This window comes from Podarcis liolepis, assembly GCF_965112155.1.
Source record: "Podarcis liolepis genome assembly, chromosome: 12".
NCBI classification, from domain to species: domain Eukaryota; kingdom Metazoa; phylum Chordata; class Lepidosauria; order Squamata; family Lacertidae; genus Podarcis; species Podarcis liolepis.
The window spans coordinates 20,346,565-20,352,894 of record NC_139563.1 but is presented as its reverse complement, the minus strand read 5'-3'; positions in this window follow the sequence as shown (position 1 = coordinate 20,352,894).

Below are 6,330 nucleotides of genomic sequence, written 5' to 3'. Positions count from 1 at the left end.
CACCTCTCTGGGTCATTGGTTGCTTTGCTGAGATGCTCTTACCCCTGGAGAAGTTTCTCCCCATGTGCTACCAAAACCTACCAGACTCCCTCCCCCAGTTTGTTCAGGAATCTCACAGAGAACTTTGTTAACTGATAGCTTGGTCAGTAGAGCATGGGACTCTTAATCTCAGGATCCTGGGTTCAGGTTCCACGTTGAGTGAAAGATTCCTGCATTGCAGGGGGTTGTACTAGATGACCCTCGTGGTCCCTTCCAACTCTACACATTTGGGATTCCGTGATTTTCAAGCAAATAAAGGATCCCCTCACTTAGGCTCTATCTATCTATCTATCTATCTATCTATCTATCTATCTATCTATCTATCTATCTATCATCTATCTATTTATTTATTTTATTTTAAAAAATTACCGGTATTCATTTTCTTTTTCATTCATTACATACATCTCAGATTCTTAACATTTATTATGCATTTCTTCCTCCCTCCCCTCCTAGGTTTCCCCCAATTTCTGCTTCTGGTTTGTTTCTCCTTTCACCCACTTTGCTACCTCCTAACAGAAAAAGTTATTAATAACAGAACATCGAACCTAAAAACATAGAAGTAAAAGTAAATACACCATAATATTTCTCTATCTCCTAAACATTTTCTAATACTAATAGTGTGAATGTTTATTTAAATCCTGCCATCAAGTCCATCGACTTTCTTTGTTTCCTCAAGTTTAAAATAAGCGGTTCCCATTCTTTTTCAAAGTCACTGTTGTCTTTTTGTCTGTCATTTTTGCCAGTTCTGCATAGTTCATCAACTTCTCTTGACTTAGGCTATATCTAGACAAAGACCCACAGTCCCCTCCTTGCTGTCTTTAATTTCATTATTTTGTTGTCCTGCAATGTAATTCGCCTATTTCGTTTACACATGCTTCCTCCTCCCAGAATAACCCAATGACTGGAAACAGCAAGCCGAAGTCTGGACTTGGGGATGTGGGCATGAAGTGACTGGGTTTAGCTTCTGTGGAAATTATCTGAGAGGATGGGTGCCATGGCACAAATTCTCGCCAGCCTCCGTGACCCGTTATGGAAAAGCCTGCACTCCTTTAGTGAAGAAGCAGTTTTTCCATGAGAAAAATCTGGATGCCAAGTGCTCCAGGGAAACAGAGAGCACCAGGTCACTGAGTGCAGTGCAGACTATGCCAACCTTGGTATTGTCAGAAGCAGCTGATCATCAGAGAGAGAGAGAGAGATCTGGCTGCCTCTTGAATCACTCTCTCTCACATACACACAGCTCAGCTTCACTCAAGGCTGCTTCCACACTGAGCACAGACTATGGAGTAGCTATGCTCAGTGTTCATTCACTTTTGAAGGGGCCTCTCTGTGACATCACAAACACCCTGCTTCCATTTCCCTTTGTTCAGCTTCCTTCTCAAAGCCCAGAAAACCCGACCTTTTCAAAACAGTGTTTCAACACTTCATGGACTTTAAGCATCTAAAAAAAACCATACAACGTTTGAGATCTACATAGCATCCTATTGAAACGTTACCCAAGAAACAACTTAGCTTCACAACTTGAGCTATTCTCTGCAATATGGTTGGGTGAGCGCCAACTACACTAGCTGGGCTGTCTACCAAGAAGACGCAAATCCAAAGTCTTCAAGTATATACAGTGGTACCTCGGGTTAAGAAAACTGAATTCGTTCTGGAGGTCCGTTCTTAACCCAAAACTGTTCTTAACCTGAAGCACCACTTTAGCTAATGGGGCCTCCTGCTGCCGCCGCGCCGCCGGAGCACGATTTCTGTTCTCATCCTGAAGCAAAGTTCTTAAGCTGAAGCACTATTTCTGGGTTAGCGGAGTCTGTAACCTGAAGCGTATGTAACCTGAAGCGTATGTAACCCGAGGTACCACTGTAATTTCATCTGGGCTCGATATTTCAACAGCAACGAGATTAGAAAGATTCTGTCCCCAGCAAAAGCAACAATTATGAATGTGGCAGTCAAATTACTGGAACTGGCACACATAAAAATGTCAGTTTTTGAAGTCCAGATCAACACGGATTCTGTTGAACTCCCCCCCCCCCCGCCACTGGCCAGGGCAGACAAATAAGTTCTGAATTCAGGACCCAGATCCCCTCATCCATTTTCACTTTCATTTCGACAGATTCCTTAGCAACACCCACAGCCCAGTGTCCACCTCAGACAGTTACCTCTACCTCCCAGTAATGCCTCTCTGAAGCAGGCTTCTCATAGCCCAGCACACAGGTAACAGAACTAATGTGTATCTGAGTAAAGAATCATGCTTTGTGCACCTTGGATTCCCTGACAGCACTAGATGCACATTAGTTGGACCCAGACTCGTGTTTGCTTTTAAGGCCTGTGCTGGCAATGGCAGGGCCTCTGCACAAGTGTGTCTTGTGCAAAGAAGTCTCCTTAAAGAGAGATCACACAGCTTCCCTTTCAGTTGCGGTGAACCACAATCAAGCCCTTGAAATGTTTCATGTCTTGAGACAAGGGCGGGGGAGTTACAGCCTGCATATTTATATGTTTGGTCCAGGACAAAAAAGACTTGTTGTTTTCTCAGTATTGTGTTTCATCTTATTGTGTGAGACAATGGCACAGTCTAAAGGGAATGTGGGGCCGGAGAGAAAAGATTCCATACTTGCTCAAGGTCTGTTTGATTTCCTGTAGAAATTCAGAAGCTGGCTGTTTACAGACTATCTCTGCATCTCAGTGATTTGCTTTTCAACACTGGTGATTTCTGCACAGATAACTTGATAAGTTGGTCGTCATAAGTCTCTCTTCATTGATGATGTGTTACGTCAGCCTGTAGGTCCTTCATCACTTGACAGAATTTCTTGTATTCCAGTGTGATCTTCCAAAGGTTTTGCTAGATTTTGCCTCAGACCCCTTCAGGGAAACTTCTCAGAACCACTTCCTGCTGCTTCCTTTGGGATTTAGAAATATTTAGATTTCATCCTTGTACCCATCATCTGCTGGTTCCAAAGGACCAAAAATGTGACTTGGGTGAGCACTCCATTCAGTACACTTGTAGCAGGAGTACTTGGTCATCCTTGTGGAAGAGGTTCAGAGACTTCTGGTGGAGCTCATGCATGACAACTATGACATGCCACAACTGGCATTGCTTCAGAAGCCCCAGGATGTTTCCAAACCGGCTGTTTGGCCTGTGTGTGTTGGAGCAAATCAAAATGTTCCAGAAGGCCTGCAAATGCCATCTTGGTAGTCAAGATAACCCCAAAACTAATGAGTAGTTGTGGCAAGAATGAGCTCATATATGCTTATGTTTCCTTGCTTGCTTTGATGTTTGCTAATTGGCTGGCTTTGATGCTGTGCTTATCTGTGAGCCTTGGGATGGGCCCAGAGAGGGGAGAAGCTTTGGATAGCTGCCGCCTATGGCCTCAGCGAACAGGTGTGATGGGAGGTTCTGGACAAACTGATGTGTGTCGCTTTGTGCATAAAGGATGCATGAACATTTGCTGGCGTGTGAACAAGTCAAGACAACCTCACATTGCATCAAACCACTTGCTGTAGCCCTTTTTGGGGCCTGCAGTTCAGAACAGCCTGGTATTCATATTAGGAATGGTCTTCCTGCATTGAAGGTAGGACACATCACTATCAGAGCCTTGCCAGCATGGGATGATGGAGGCATTTTAAAAATTACACCCACAGTCTAAAATTACAGGCTTCTTAAAAATTTATAGGCAAATTGAACAGGTGGCCTCATTCTGGATGCAGTCCACTGCTTTCCTGACAGCCATCCTTACAAAACCTTTCCAAGCTGCTCTTTTTATAGATTTGGCTCAGTTCATATAAACGCTCTGCTCAGCCAATGAGCACCAACCAATCTACTATAGGAACCTGCCTCAGTTTCTCAATGGCCCACTAAAGAGAGTTGCCGTGGGAGTGCCCATGGATTGCTCTTGCTCCTTCTACCTTTGGTCTAAAATTTAATCAACCTCACCTGCAGATTTGGGGGCCAGCAGATTTGAGGGGTTTCTTAAATAAAAAAAACATAGAAGACACTTTGATCCATGTTTACTATGTTTTTATTTACGTATCTTTAGTTATAATAAATAATAAAATATATTTATAATAAAACATAATAAAGTATACTAACGGATGCCAGATAAAATAAAAGTAGAACTAAACATATGAGAACAAGTTTCCATACCAAAATCAAACACAATAAATTAATATCACAAGGTTCTAAGTAACACAAATGTGTTTACATCATCTTGAACATTATTACTCCAGTACATTATAGATTCCATTCCTGAATGAAGACATTATCCTTACCTGTTGCCTGTCCTCTCTGGTTCTCGCTATATATGTATTAAGCTTAGCTATGCATACTATGTCCCAAATCTAGTTATTCTCAAAGATGTGGTCATGAAGTGATTGCTTTTAGCTTTTGCATAAACTATCTAGGAGAATTCGGTGCCATGGCACAAACCTCAATGAACCATTATGGAAAAGCCTGTGCTCTTTTAGTGAAGAAGCAGTTTTCCCATGAGAAAAATCTGGAGTGCTCCGGGGAAACAGAGAGCACCAGGTCACTGAGTGCAATGCAGACTATGCCAACCTTGGTATTGTCAGAAACAGCTGATCATCAGAGAGAGAGGTGGGAGAGATCTGGCTGCCTCTCTCACACACATACACACAGCTCAGCTTCAGTCAGGGCTGCTTCTGCAATGAGCATGGACTGCGGAATATGTTCATTCACTTTTTGAGGGGCCTTTGCATGACATCATGAACACCCTGCTCCCATTCTCCCTTGCTTGTTCTAGAACGGGGGTCGGCAACCTGCGGCTCCAGAGCCGCATGCGGCTCTTTAAAGCCTTTGCTGCGGCTCCGGGGCGGTGGCGAGGGGAGGAGGCGAGGGGCGGAGGTGAGGGGAGGAGGCGAGTGGCGGAGGCAAGGAGCGGAAGCATAGGCGCAGACTCCATGGGGCCTGAGGGGGCCTGAGCCCCCTCAAAAATTCGTTTGGGGGGCTCCGCCCCCCCAATAATCTCGGGCGCCCCTCCAGCATCAATCCCCACGCCCGCGCCGCCAGCCCCCGATGGGCGCCCCCTCCCCGGCTTGCCAGCTCCGCGCTACTTTGCTAAAGTGCTACTTTGCATCTTGGGGGCCTGACACCAGAAAGCGAAAGTGGCTGGCATTCGGAATTCCCTAAGAAATTGTATACAGTGGTGCCTCGCAAGACGAAAAGAATCCGTTCTGTGATTCTCTTCGTCTAGCGGTTTTGTTGGTTTTGTCGTCTTGAGAAGCAAGCCCATTGACAGATTAGCGGATTAGCGCTATTAGCGGCTTTTAGCGGCTTATCTGCTGATCGGATCAGCTGATAAGCAGCTTAGCGGCTTAGAAAAGGGGGGGAGGGGGAAAAAACCCCGCAGGAACTCGCAAGGCATTGTTGTCTTGCGAAGCAAGCCCATAGGAGATTCGTTTTGCGAAGCACCTCCAAAACGGAAAACCCTTTCATCTAGCGGGTTTTCCGTCTTGCGAGGCATTCGTCTTGCGGGGCACCACTGTACAGAGTACAGTTGGGAGTCTGTCACACCTTGCATTTATCTATCCAATGGTCAGGGATGATGATAGCTGGAGACCAGCAACACTTGGTGGGCAATGGGTTCCCCATCTCTGACTTAGGAGGACCTATTGAAGTTAACCAGCAGAGGTCAGGCTCTCAGCTGAGTCTCTCTCACTATAAGAAACTATAAGAATGAATTGCGCGCCAAGGCCCAGTGACCTGCAGTTCCCTGGTGGGTAATAAACACATGGACATGATTATTTAGGTTTATGAGTTCAAATAGGCCACAGCTTTATTGGATACAGATGTGAGCTGTTTGGCTTAGGCATTGGGTGAAACCAGGCTACATCTTGATTCCCACCCATCTGTAGGGAGTCCACCTAAGAGTAAACCACCAATAGGGGGAGCCCTATAAGTTACATCAAACAGGGGCACACTGAGGTCCCCGTTGGGTTTGTGGCATGGCCCTAGCCCACGTCCAGGCATCAGGCAGAATCCACACCCCCAGATCCCTTTAACAGGATACACTTAATGAGGACCAGCCAGCGGAGGTGACAACCTCTCCTCCATCCAAAGGCCACCCCAATGCCTAACCTCACCAAGTTGTGACGATTGCTACAAGGTAGGTGAAAACCAAATGGCTGGTGCCAGTTTGCCAAGTGGAAAAAATTCCTACCCGGCCCCAACAACATGGCGGCAAACATTGGTGCATAGCAAGGTTGTGTCATAGCAAAGCATAAAGAGAGGGTGGGTGGGTTGGGAGATCCGACAAGAGAGGAGGGCCCCCTGGCTGCGCCACG